At 47.8% G+C, this 11511-nt stretch overlaps 1 non-coding gene across 1 annotated transcript; it reads right to left on the bottom strand.

Annotated features, from left to right (window-relative positions):
• Positions 1–4042: 4042 nt before the first annotated feature.
• LOC114807706 lies at positions 4043–4180 on the bottom strand. The gene has a single exon (XR_003755781.1). It is a non-coding gene; the product is annotated as a small nucleolar RNA SNORA7 (small nucleolar RNA).
• Between the last annotated feature and the right edge of the window lie 7331 nt (positions 4181–11511).

Genomic DNA, 11511 nt, shown 5'->3' with positions numbered 1-11511 from the left:
CTGGGATACATGCCTGTATATTTGGCTTTAAGAATCATAAAACCAAATATGTCTTTGGCCGTTGTGTAGCTTATCAACAAGTAAGAAGAATGACCAGAAAGACATTTAATTAGACTTAGTAGACCTTAGAAATGTCTTTCTTTTCTCCTACTGGGCTCTTTGTAGAGTACTAGGTGTTCGAACTAAGTGATTATGCCTTACATTTTTCCAATTTTTCACAAGATTTACCTAGGAATTTCTTGCAAGTTGTTATTGCTTTAGAAAGCTTTATAGTGTACCGGGTTGAATTATTTTCTGGGTATTTTCATTAAAGCTTGGATTAATTAATCTCAGAAACTGTTCTGGTCTCAAAGAATTATTCGAGTTCCCAGCCAAGGGATCTCATTATTCTGCCTCTGCTAATGCTTACAGGGACTGTCTCATGTTTCAGGCTGCAACGATACTGTGTAAAGGTACATTCTACTATGCCTGGAAGCAGGGTCAGAGGACAGGGGTCAAGGTGATCCAGGGTCACAAAGTAGCAGAACCTAAAAAGGGCCTTTATCACCAAGTGACCTTCAAGCTGGAGAAATGGGGAAGTGATTCTCGCCAAGAGTCATGGGAAGCAGCATGGCCTAGTGGAAAGAGCACGGGCCTGGGAGTCAGAGGACCTGGATTTTAATCCTGGCTCTGACGTACATCTGCTTCGTGACGCCACTCCAGGACCTCCCAGACCTTTCACTGGCTCACTCTTGGGCCCATGCGAAGAAACTCCATGAGGCTGATGCAGTTTTCCACCCCCTGGTGCCAGGTGGATTTGGTGTGAGTGGGAGCGGCCTGGGGGTTGAGGCTGCGTTGGCGCGGATAGCAGCCGTCTGACCAGGGAGGGGGCCGCAGGGCCCACTCTGGGGGGAAGATGGGAATAGAGCAGGCTCTTCACCCCCACTCTCCAGGCCTTTGACCCCTGGGCCCGGGGACCGCCTCAGCCCTGGCTCATCTCGCGTTCCACAACAGCTCCCTCTGTCCGTTTATTCCTTGCAAGTTCCCTGAGCCCAAGGCTCTAACGTCCCTAAAGCCCCTGCATTCATCTGGCCCGGGCAGACGAACAGAAGAGAGTGAATGCAGAGCCTGAAAATGCAGAAGGTGGGGAATGCGCAAGATGAAGATACAACGATCCAGCTGATTAAACAGGTGTGACAAGCTGTCATGGCTTCACGAAAATGGGTTCCAAAGCAGAGTCCGTCTGACCAAGGTAAGGAAGCTGATATGTGAAGAGACTGGATTGTTTGGGGGAAACCCCTCTTTTTTCTTTCCATTAACCAACCGTTCAAAGAGAAAGAATTTCGAACTTTGGTATCACCAATCAGAGCCAACTGCAGGACTTTCTTGGGACCTAGATTGGGCCAGTTTGCAGGATGCCAGGGTTCCAGGTGGGGATTTGAGGGTCCAGTGCACCCTGCCAGCATTTTAAACTAAAACTGAACTTCTCCTCTTCCATCATCATCATCATCATCATCATCATCACCACCACCAAGGTATTATTATTAAAAGTTTTCACTCTTTCATTCCCCTCAAGCTAACCTTCTCCCTGTGCCCCATTTCCCTTTCTTATGCCCTTCAACTCCCTCTGACCCCTTGCTCACATCCTACCTTCTGCTTGAAACTCTCCCTCCACCTTCAAATCTGCCAGATAACAGTTCTCCCTAACTTTAAAGCCCTCTGTAAATCCCACCTCCTTACTTAGAAGTAGAGGGAAAAGAGTCAAGGAAAGGGAAATGGGAGGAATAGTTAGGAGTGGCAGTGAAAGGAAATGGAGATGAGGAAGAAAATGAGATGGAAGAAGGGGAAAGTTGAAGAGGAGGAATGAGAATAGAAGAGGAGCAAGGGGAAACACGGAACTGGGACTCCCATTCCACTGCCTCGTTTCCTTGCCTTCTCCACGACTTCACATGCCCACCATATGGGTGAAAGCTAGAACTGACCAGAGAGAGGACAAGCTGGGAAAGGAGAAGTCCATCTCTCTCTTGTCCAGAGGTAGGGTAGCCCAGCATAGTACCCTGCCCAAAGAGACCATGACAGGCTGGTACAAAAGATCAAAACTCAACCATTCACAAACCTTCGCAATACCATCCAGCGAAATGCCAAAGTAAAACCTAAATGTCAGTAGATTTTGAATTTCTTGGTAAATATGGTGAAGCCACAGAAATACGTAACTATTAAGAAGCTTGAATTTTTCGCCATTTCTACTCTCAGGGAATGTTTTGGTTATCCGTTTCACTGTGCAGCACCATTTAGTACTAACTTAGAAAAGGTCTGATGCTTCCTATGTTGGGGTATTTTCTCTGGAGAAGGCAGTCTTAGTCTCACTCCATTTCACTGAGAATGAAAGTTAGTTGGAAGTGAATGTTGGGGGTACTTTATTAAACCTTATATCGGGCTCCTGTCATCAAGGGTGTTGGGAAAAGAGATTAGAAAATGCAGTAAGGAAGAAGCAAGAGAGGAGAGCCTTTTGTTGTGGCCATTAAAGTCATGTCCATTAGAGAATTCGTTTTTTCATTTTATTAGAGCAGTGCACTTAAGAGAATAAATGTATGCTCAATGCAACTTTCAATGTGATAAAACCTCACATCAGTAGAGTATTAGTTTCTTAATAGGTAATTGAAAAGGAGATTTTCCCAATTTAGAGTTGAGAAGGCCACATTACCCTAACAATCTTTGCAATTCTGCCTGTCTTGTTATGGAATATAAAAGGTGAAATACTGCCCTTTATGACGCTGAATCATGAGGCAGTGTATTATTTGATGATTGACTTCAGGTGGTTCAGGGCTTGGCAATTTCACAAGAATCATCTGACATGTGGTGGGAAAACTTGAAAGATATTCACTCTAGATACAGTGATCTTCTCTCAGCCCAGCCCAGCTCAACCCAACCCTGCCCAGACCAGACCAGACCAGCCCAGTCCAGTCCAGACCAGCAAGGCTCCATGGAATGAGACAGAATCTAACTCAGAAGCTCTGGGTTCTAATTATTCTGCTTCTTATGTGTGATTGTTCCTTAACTCCTTGCCCCTTCATATATTACAGACCACCATTCTCCCCACCTTCAAAGCCTTATTAAAATTACATCTCCTGCAAGGGGCCTTCCCTGCTAAGCCCCCTACTCCCTCTCCCTTCTGCATTGTCCTTGCACTTGAATTTATAGCCTTCCCAAACCCACAGCACTTATGTGCATATCTGTAATTTGATTTATTTGTATTGATTTCTGTCTCCCCCACTCTAGACTGTAAGCTCATTGTAAGCAGGGAATGTGACTGTTTACTGTTATGCTGTACTCTCCAAATGCCTCCTCCAAGAAGCCTTCCCTGACTAAGCCCTCCTCTCCTCTTCTCCCACTCCCTTCTGCCTCACCCTGACTGGCTCCCTTCATTTATCCTCCCTCTCACCCCCACAGTACATATGGATATATCTGTATATATCTGTAATTTATTTATGTATATTAATGTCTGTCTCCCCCTCTAGACTGTGAGTTTGTTGTGGGCAGAGAAAGGGTCTGTTTGTTGTCATATTGTACTTTCCCAAGCACTTAGTACAGTACTCTGCACACAGTAAGCGCTCAATAAATACGACTGAATGAAGGAATGAGTTCAGGGATCGTGACTACTAGCTACTAACTCTATTGTATTCTCCCAGTTGCTTAATACAGTGCCCTCTGCACAGGGTAAGGGCTCAAAAAATGCTATTGATTGATTTAATTTCTTCATTTAATTGACTAATTTCTTTCAGCTCCCAGAACAGTGTTTTGCACAAAGTAGGTGCTCAATCATATATGTATGGTATGTCTTGTCTTATGCCGCCGAGTTGTTTCCGACCCATAGCGACACCACGGACATATCTCTCCCAGACCGCCCCGCTCTCCATCTGCAATCGTTCTGGTAGTGGATCCGTAGAGTTTTCTTGGTAAAAATACGGAAGTGGTTTACCACTGCCTCCTTCCACGCAGTAAACTTGAGTCTCTGCCCTCGACTCTCTCCCGTGCCGCTGCTGCCCGACACAGGTGAGTTTTGACTTGAAGCAGGTGGCCTTCCACTCGCTAGCCACTGGCCACGCTAGGAATGGAATGGACAGGCCTCTGCTTGACTCTCCCTCCCATAGCCGAGAGTGGTAGAGTACTGGAAACTCTCCAGGTGCGACCCTGAGAGGGAGTATGGTATGTATCATTTCACTATGCGTGCCACACATACCGATGATAAAAATCAAAATGAAGAATTTTCCAAGATTTTTTTTAACAGGAAATATGTGATTCTTTTAAATGGCCAAGGAATTTCTAGATCCATTTTTCTGATGAAGCGTGGTTATTACCACTTTACCTCTTTAGATATATCACCACATGTTTGTGAGAGGTTTGCCTCCCATTGACATATCTGGCAGCTATTAATGCACTTTACCCAAAGGATTTGTGCTCGGTAAACTGAATTATTAATAAAACTGAATCTTTTCTTCATATTAATCTTGGTTTGTTCTCTAAGGTCTCTGCTATTCCAACCTTGTTGTGATGGGTGACCACAAAAAGAAGTTTTAAGGGCGGAGCTAAAGCGATCCTCCAGAAATGTGGAGGTGAGAAAAGAATATTCAGCAAGTCATTGAAATGTAGCAATTTTCCCAGGAGAATTAAACTGTAGCAGATATGGGAAATTTTTAAGAACATTACATACTTGTAACTTCAGTCTTCAATACGTGACCACACATCCATTAGATTCCTACCCACAATACCATCCTTTCAAACAATTTTAATCAGTCAGTGGCATTTATTGGCACTTTGTGTAGAACAGTATACTAAGGGCTTTGGAGAGTTCAATACAGTTGGTATTATTATTATTATGATATTTGTTAAGTGCTTACTACATGCTAAGCACTGTTCTAGGAGCTGTGCATTCATGCACACACACACACACACACACACACACACACACACACACGATGTCCCTGCAACCACATCTCCACACCCAATAAGTAATAATAATGATGATGATAATAATTGCGGCATTTGTTAAGCACTTACTGTGTGCCGAGCACTGTTCTAAGCGCTGGAGTAGATACGAGGTAATCAGGTTGGTTCATTCATTCATTCAATAGTATTTATTGAGCACTTACTATGTGCAGAGCACTGTACTAAGCACTTGGAATGAACAAGTCGGCAACAGATAGACAGTCCCTGCCGTTTGACGGGCTTACGGTCTAATCGGGGGAGACGGACAGACAAGAACAGTGGCAATAAATAGAGTCAAGGGGAAGAACATCTTGTAAAAACAATGGCAACTAAATAGAATCAAGGCGATGTACAATTCATTAACAAAATAAATAGGGTAATGAAAATATATACAGTTGAGCAGATGAGTACAGTGCTGAGGGGATGGGAAGGGAGAGGGGGAGGAGCAGAGGGAGATGGGGGGAAAAGAGGGTTAAGCTGCGGAGAGGTGAAGGGGGGTGGTAGAGGGAGTAGAGGGAGAAGAGGAGCTCAGTCTGGGAAGGCCTCTTGGAGGAGGTGAGTTTTAAGTAGGGTTTTGAAGAGGGGAAGAGAATCAGTTTGGCGGAGGTGAGGAGGGAGGGCGTTCCGGGACCGCGGGAGGACGTGGCCCGGGGGTCGACGGCGGGATAGGCGAGACCGAGGGACGGTGAGGAGGTGGGCGGCAGAGGAGCGGAGCGTGCGGGGTGGGTGGTAGAAAGAGAGAAGGGAGGAGAGGTAGGAAGGGGCAAGGTGATGGAGAGCCTTGAAGCCTAGAGTGAGGAGTTTTTGGAGCAGAGGTTGATAGGCAACCACTGGAGTTGTTCAAGGTTGGTGACCGTCCCTGTCCCACATGGGGCTCACAGTCTGAATCCCCATTTTTTAGATGAGGTCCCTGAGATATAGAGAAGTGCAATGACTTGCCCAAGGTCATGCAGCAGACATGTGGCGGTGGTGGAGCTGTGATCAGAACCCACGTCCTCTGACTCCCAGGTCTCTGCTCTTTCCATTAGACCACGCTGCTTACCTTGCCGCCTTAGCCCAGACCACTTTTGTGCCATATCCTCGCTAAAGGAGGGATAGGCTGCCCTGCCACCGCACGGGCTGTCGGGTCCCCTCCCACCACCTAGTTGAAAATGGCACCCTGAAAAGCCATTCAGGTGGTTGGATGGAAGCCCAAAATAGTGACCGTCTCACCGGAAGCACGTTTTAGCCGAGGCATTTCCAAGGTGGAGAAATTGATGCCAGAGGCCCCGTTGGAGATTCAAGGTACCACATACCAATTCGAGATACAATATATCCTGCACGATATCGTCTGCTGAGGCGTGGGTGTAAAGAGAGGAAGTGAGAACTGTGGGAAAGCAGTGACTTGGGCTAGGAAATACATAACCCCAACATAGTCCCATCCTGTCTCCAGACAGCCCCGTCCCTATGGTAGAGAAATAAATGAGAGAAAAAATGGCTCCCCTGGAAAGAGACCATTTGGGCCTCCTCCTGCCGTGAAACCTATGATTCAGTGTTCTTCATGACTAATAGGTGCTTTTGTAGAAGATACAATCTGACACCCACGCATTTCCTGTCATTTGAAATGCCAAGTAATTTCCCTCTGAACTCCTTTCCTCAGCAGCCTTAACCTGCTTTCTGGTTCCTGGTTTCACCCCCCAGTGACTTCACTGTCAGGAGGGAGCCCGTGGTGAGTCAGTATTGGTGCCTGCTGTGGGATGGCCCAATCCAGGATCCAGAAAGCGGGAAGGCAGTCCTAGGTGTGGTCCCACCCCTTTCCCTCAAGTGGCCTGTTGGGTCGGAAGCCCCAGCCCAAGGAGGAAGCTGTAATAATAATAATAATAATAATGAATAATGGTATTTGTTAAGCACTTAACTATGTGCCAGGCACCGTACTAAGTGTTGGAGTAGATACAAGGTAATCGGGTTGGACTCGGTCCCTTTCCCACACAAGGCCCATAGTTTTAATTCCCATTTTACAGATAAGGTAACTGGGGCACAGAGAAGTTAAGTGACTCACCCAAGGTCATATAGCAGCTGTAGACTGGGGAAGGCCCCAGGAGGTCTAGCCTAGCCCAGGGTCATCTCCAATCTGGATCACATAAGGGAGTTGAGGTTGTCTGGACAACCTCTCATTTAAAATGACCCGAATTTGGTCTCCTTAGGGTGGGGACCGAGGCCTGGTCGAAAGGAGAAGTAGCGTGGCCTAGTGGAAAGAGCACGGTCTTTGGAGTCAGAGGACCTGGGTTCTAATCCCTGCTCTGCCAATTGCTTGCTGTGTAACCTTGGGCAAGTCACTTGACTTCTCTGTACCTCAGTTTCCTCAACTGTAAAATGGGGTTTCAATACCTGTTCTCCCTCCTACTTAGACTGTGAACCCCATGCGGGGCGGGAACTGTGTCCAACCTAATTGACCCGTACCTACCCCATCACTCAGAACAGTGTTTGACATATAGTGCCTGAGAAGCAGCACGGCGTAGTGGATAGAGCACGGGCCTGGGAGTCAGAAGGTCATGGGTTCCAATCCCGGCTCTGCCGCTTGTCTGCTGTGTGACCTTGGGCAAGTTACTTCACTTCTCTGGGCCTCAGTTATTTCATCTGTAAAATGGAGATTGAGACTGTGAGCCCCACGTGGGAGAGGGACTATGTCCAACTCAATCTGCTTGTATCCACCCCAGCGCTTAGAACAGTGCCTGGCACATAGTAAGCACTTAACAAATACCATCATTATATAGTAAGCGCTTAGGAACAACAACAAAAACAAGCAGAAGGCTGGACTAAGTAGACACAGTGCCAGGGTGGGGCAAGAAGAATGGGGAACCGGAAAGGGTTCTAGGCTTCCATCACCACCGCTAATAATAATTGAATGATAATAACTGTGGTATTTGTTAAGTGCTTACTATGTGCCAAGCACTGTACTAAGCGCTGGGGTAGATAGACGATCATCAGGCCCCACTTGGGGCTTACAGGCTTAGTAGGGGGAAGAACAGGGATCGAATCCCCATTTTGCAGATGAGGGAACTGAGGCCCAGAGAAGTGAAGTGACTTGCCCAAGATCACACAGCAGGTAAGATTAGATTAGAGGTAACCCTCAGCCCCTCTGCCCCCTCCTCCTCCACTTCCAGGCGGAAGCAACGGCGACCTCAGCAACATCCTGCTGGCTCTCATCATGGCCTTCCTGGCCCGCTCTAGGCCCCTGGTCAAGAGGGACTTTCCAGCCCAGGCGAAAACATAGTTCTGGCCGGGCCGGAAACCCCCGCCTTGTGCCCGGCTCCAGATGGGCCAGAAGAGCTCCAGGGGTAGCATCACTGGACGGCCTCCTCCGCCCGCCGCCGGGCCCCTGTCCCTGTAGCCGTGGCCGCGGGACCTGGGGGTTCATCCCGTCACCCCAGCTGAGGGCGAGACCCTAGTGGGGTGGAACGACAAAACCTCTAAATCCATAAATGCTCCCCCATTTGCGGACATCGGGTCCAATGCCCTAGTTCAAGGCTATCAAGCAGTGGTATTTATTGAGCACGTACTAGGTGCAGAACAACCTACTAAGCGCTTGATAGAGTACACTGAAGTTAGTAGACATGGTCCCAGTCCTCAAGGAGCTTAAAGTTGACCATGCACAGGACACTTTAATAATAATAATAATGATAATAATGGTATTTGTCAAGCACTTACTATGTGCCAAGTACTGTTCTAAGCTCTGTGGTAGACACAAGGCAATCAGGTTGGACACAATCCCCATCCCACGTGGGGCTCACGGTCTTAACCCCCATTTTACAGATGAGGTAACTGAGACAAAGAGAAGTTAAATGACTTGCCCAAAGTCATGCAGCAGACAAGCGGTGGAACCAGGATTAGAACCCGGGTCCTCTGACTCCCAAGTCCAGGCTCTATCCACTAGGCCACAAATCACATGAGAAAATCCAGTCTGTAGACCTTGGGGGTAGGATGGTTATGGAATGCCGTTTGCTAGCAATCGCCCTGGTCAGAAGTGACACTGGGGCCACCAGTGGCAGGGAAGGAGAGAATGCTGCGGCTCCAGGACAAGGAGGTGAGACAGAGGTTCCCAGAGAGATTCAGTTGGTTGCATTTATTGAGAGCTTACTGTGTGCAGAGCACTGGACTAAGCGCTTGGGAGAGTACAATGGAACAATAAACAGACACCTTCCCTGCCCACAACTAGTTTACAGTCTAGAGGGAGCTTAGGCTTGGGGTTTCCGATGCCCTTTGGAATGACATCATTACTTCACGCCGTGTGAGCATGCGGCATAACGCGATGGGTTCGTACCGGGCTGGACGGCGAACCAAATCTTTCCTTGCCTGAGCCAGCCCTGACTCTCATCCCAAAGAATGACTAATAAAGAGCCTGAGCCTCAGCAGGGCTGCCATAAACCTGTCTTTCCTGAAATGAGTAAGAGGATATTGTGCGAGAATGTTTGGCCACCCTAGGGTTCTTCTGTAATTTTGTTCGACCGCTATCCCCAGCTACTTTGTAAAGGAACATATGGGCCTGAGCTGCTACCTGGATGACTTCCAGGGAGAATCCCTTTAGAGGCATTGAGGTTGGAGTCAGGTGCCCAGAGTGCCAGCTCCTCCTCTACTCTGAATTGTCCGGACTCCCAGATCCGTAGAGGCCTCTGCCCCTTCTGTGCCCTTAGAATGTCCCAGAGTTGATCCGAGGTCACCGAGCATGCAATAATAGTTTGTTATTGTCATTTTGATTGGTGCAGATGCACAGATCTTCCCAACTGCACTCCGTCTCCCTCTGCCAAGAATAATGTCTCAGGTTTGCTCGGGTTTCACTCACTGCCAAGCAACAGATCACTATAAAATGGATGTGTGGTAGAACGCTCTTCAAGGTGCAGTGGCGAGATTACTAACAAAGCCCCCCAGAAGACTAGTAGTAATAGTACTCATTAAACACTTTACAGCGTGCAGAGAGCACGCTGTACTAAGCACTGGGAGAGAATACAAATTGTCCCCGCCTCTCATGGGGTTCACAGCCTAAGACTGACATGTCAGACATGGATGATCCAGTCCTGTGGAAGTCTAGGAGAGGTTTCTCAAATAACTCAGCAGTGTAGTATAATCTTGCATTGTCTTGTGCTGTCGAGTTGTCTCCAGCGCATAGCGACTCCAAGGACACCCAGAACGCCCACCGCCTTCATCTGCAATCGTACCGGTAGTGTATCCATAGAGTTTTCTTGGTAAAAATACGGAAGCCGTTTATCATAGCCTCCTTCTGTGCAGTAAACCTGAGTCTCCGCCCTCGACTCTTTCCCATGCCGCTGCTGCCCAGCACGGGGGAGTTTTGACTTGTAGCAGATCGCCTTCGACTCGCTAGCCACTGCCCAAGCTAGGAATGGAGTGTGTATGCCCCTGCCTGACCCTCCCACCTGTAGCCGAGACTGGTAAAGTACTGGAAACTCTCCAGGTGTGGTCCAGAGAGGGGATGTAGTATAATACTCAAGTGAAGAAATGATCTAGAGCTGTTCAACACATTCACTTGGTATAGGAGTCTGGGTTTCCCTGACCTCTGTTAGCCCAAGACTCTGAGAGCACTCTAGAGGCTCTCACGATGCCCTAAGGTTGAAAGGAAGAGATCCCCAACCCCTATTGGAGTGACCCATTACCTCTACTCACCCCACACTACTGTTGGGGAAACGCCATGGTGCCCAGGAGTGAAGCAGCGTGGGCTAGTGGATAGAGCACAGGCCTGGGAGTCAGAATGGCCTGGGTTCTAATCCTGGCTGTGCCATTTGTCTGCCATATGACCTTGGGCAAGACACTCAACTTCTCTGTGCTTCAGTTACCTCATCTGTAAAATGGGGATTTAGACTGCAAGCCCCATGTGGGCCATGGACTGTGTCCAACCTGATTATCTTGTATCTAGCCCAGCTCTTAGTACAGTGCTTGGCACATAGTAAGCACTTAACAAATACCATTGGAAAAAAAAGTGGGAAAAGGCCAAGAATAACCAAGTCCATCCATCCCCCTTCGCCCCACACCATTACTGTCCTGTGAATTTGGTATCTGGTGAGACCACTGGCTAGGGCCCTCCAGAGAACTCCAGATAGAGGCTCGGGGGGTCTCCAGAGATAGGAGAGGCCCAGGTTTTAAAGGGACAGAAACCTGACATAAGGAGAATGAAGTAGCTCCTTGTGGGCAGGGAACATGTCTACTAACTCTTTTGCATTGTAATCAGTTAATCAATTAATCGTATTTATTAAGCAAGCACTTACTATATGCAGTGTACTGTACTAAACTCTTGGGAGAGTACACTGTAGCAGAGCTGGTAGACTTGTAAGCTTACTGTCCAGAGAGGGGAGACAGACATTAATATAAATAAATAAATTACAGATATGTACATAAATTCTGTGGGGTTGGGAGGGGGGATGACTGAAGGGAGAAAGTCAGGATGACACAGAAAGGAGTGGGAGAAGGGGAAAGGAGGGCTTAGTCGGGGAAGGCCTCCTGGTGGAGACGTGTCTTCAATAAGGCTTTGAAGTGGGGGAGGATAATTGTCTGTCCAAC

The sequence above is a fragment of the Ornithorhynchus anatinus genome, chromosome X3 (genome assembly GCF_004115215.2).
Source record: "Ornithorhynchus anatinus isolate Pmale09 chromosome X3, mOrnAna1.pri.v4, whole genome shotgun sequence".
Classification (NCBI taxonomy): domain Eukaryota; kingdom Metazoa; phylum Chordata; class Mammalia; order Monotremata; family Ornithorhynchidae; genus Ornithorhynchus; species Ornithorhynchus anatinus.
The sequence above is the reverse complement of the archived record's forward strand: the minus strand, read 5'-3'. Positions and strand labels throughout refer to the sequence as shown.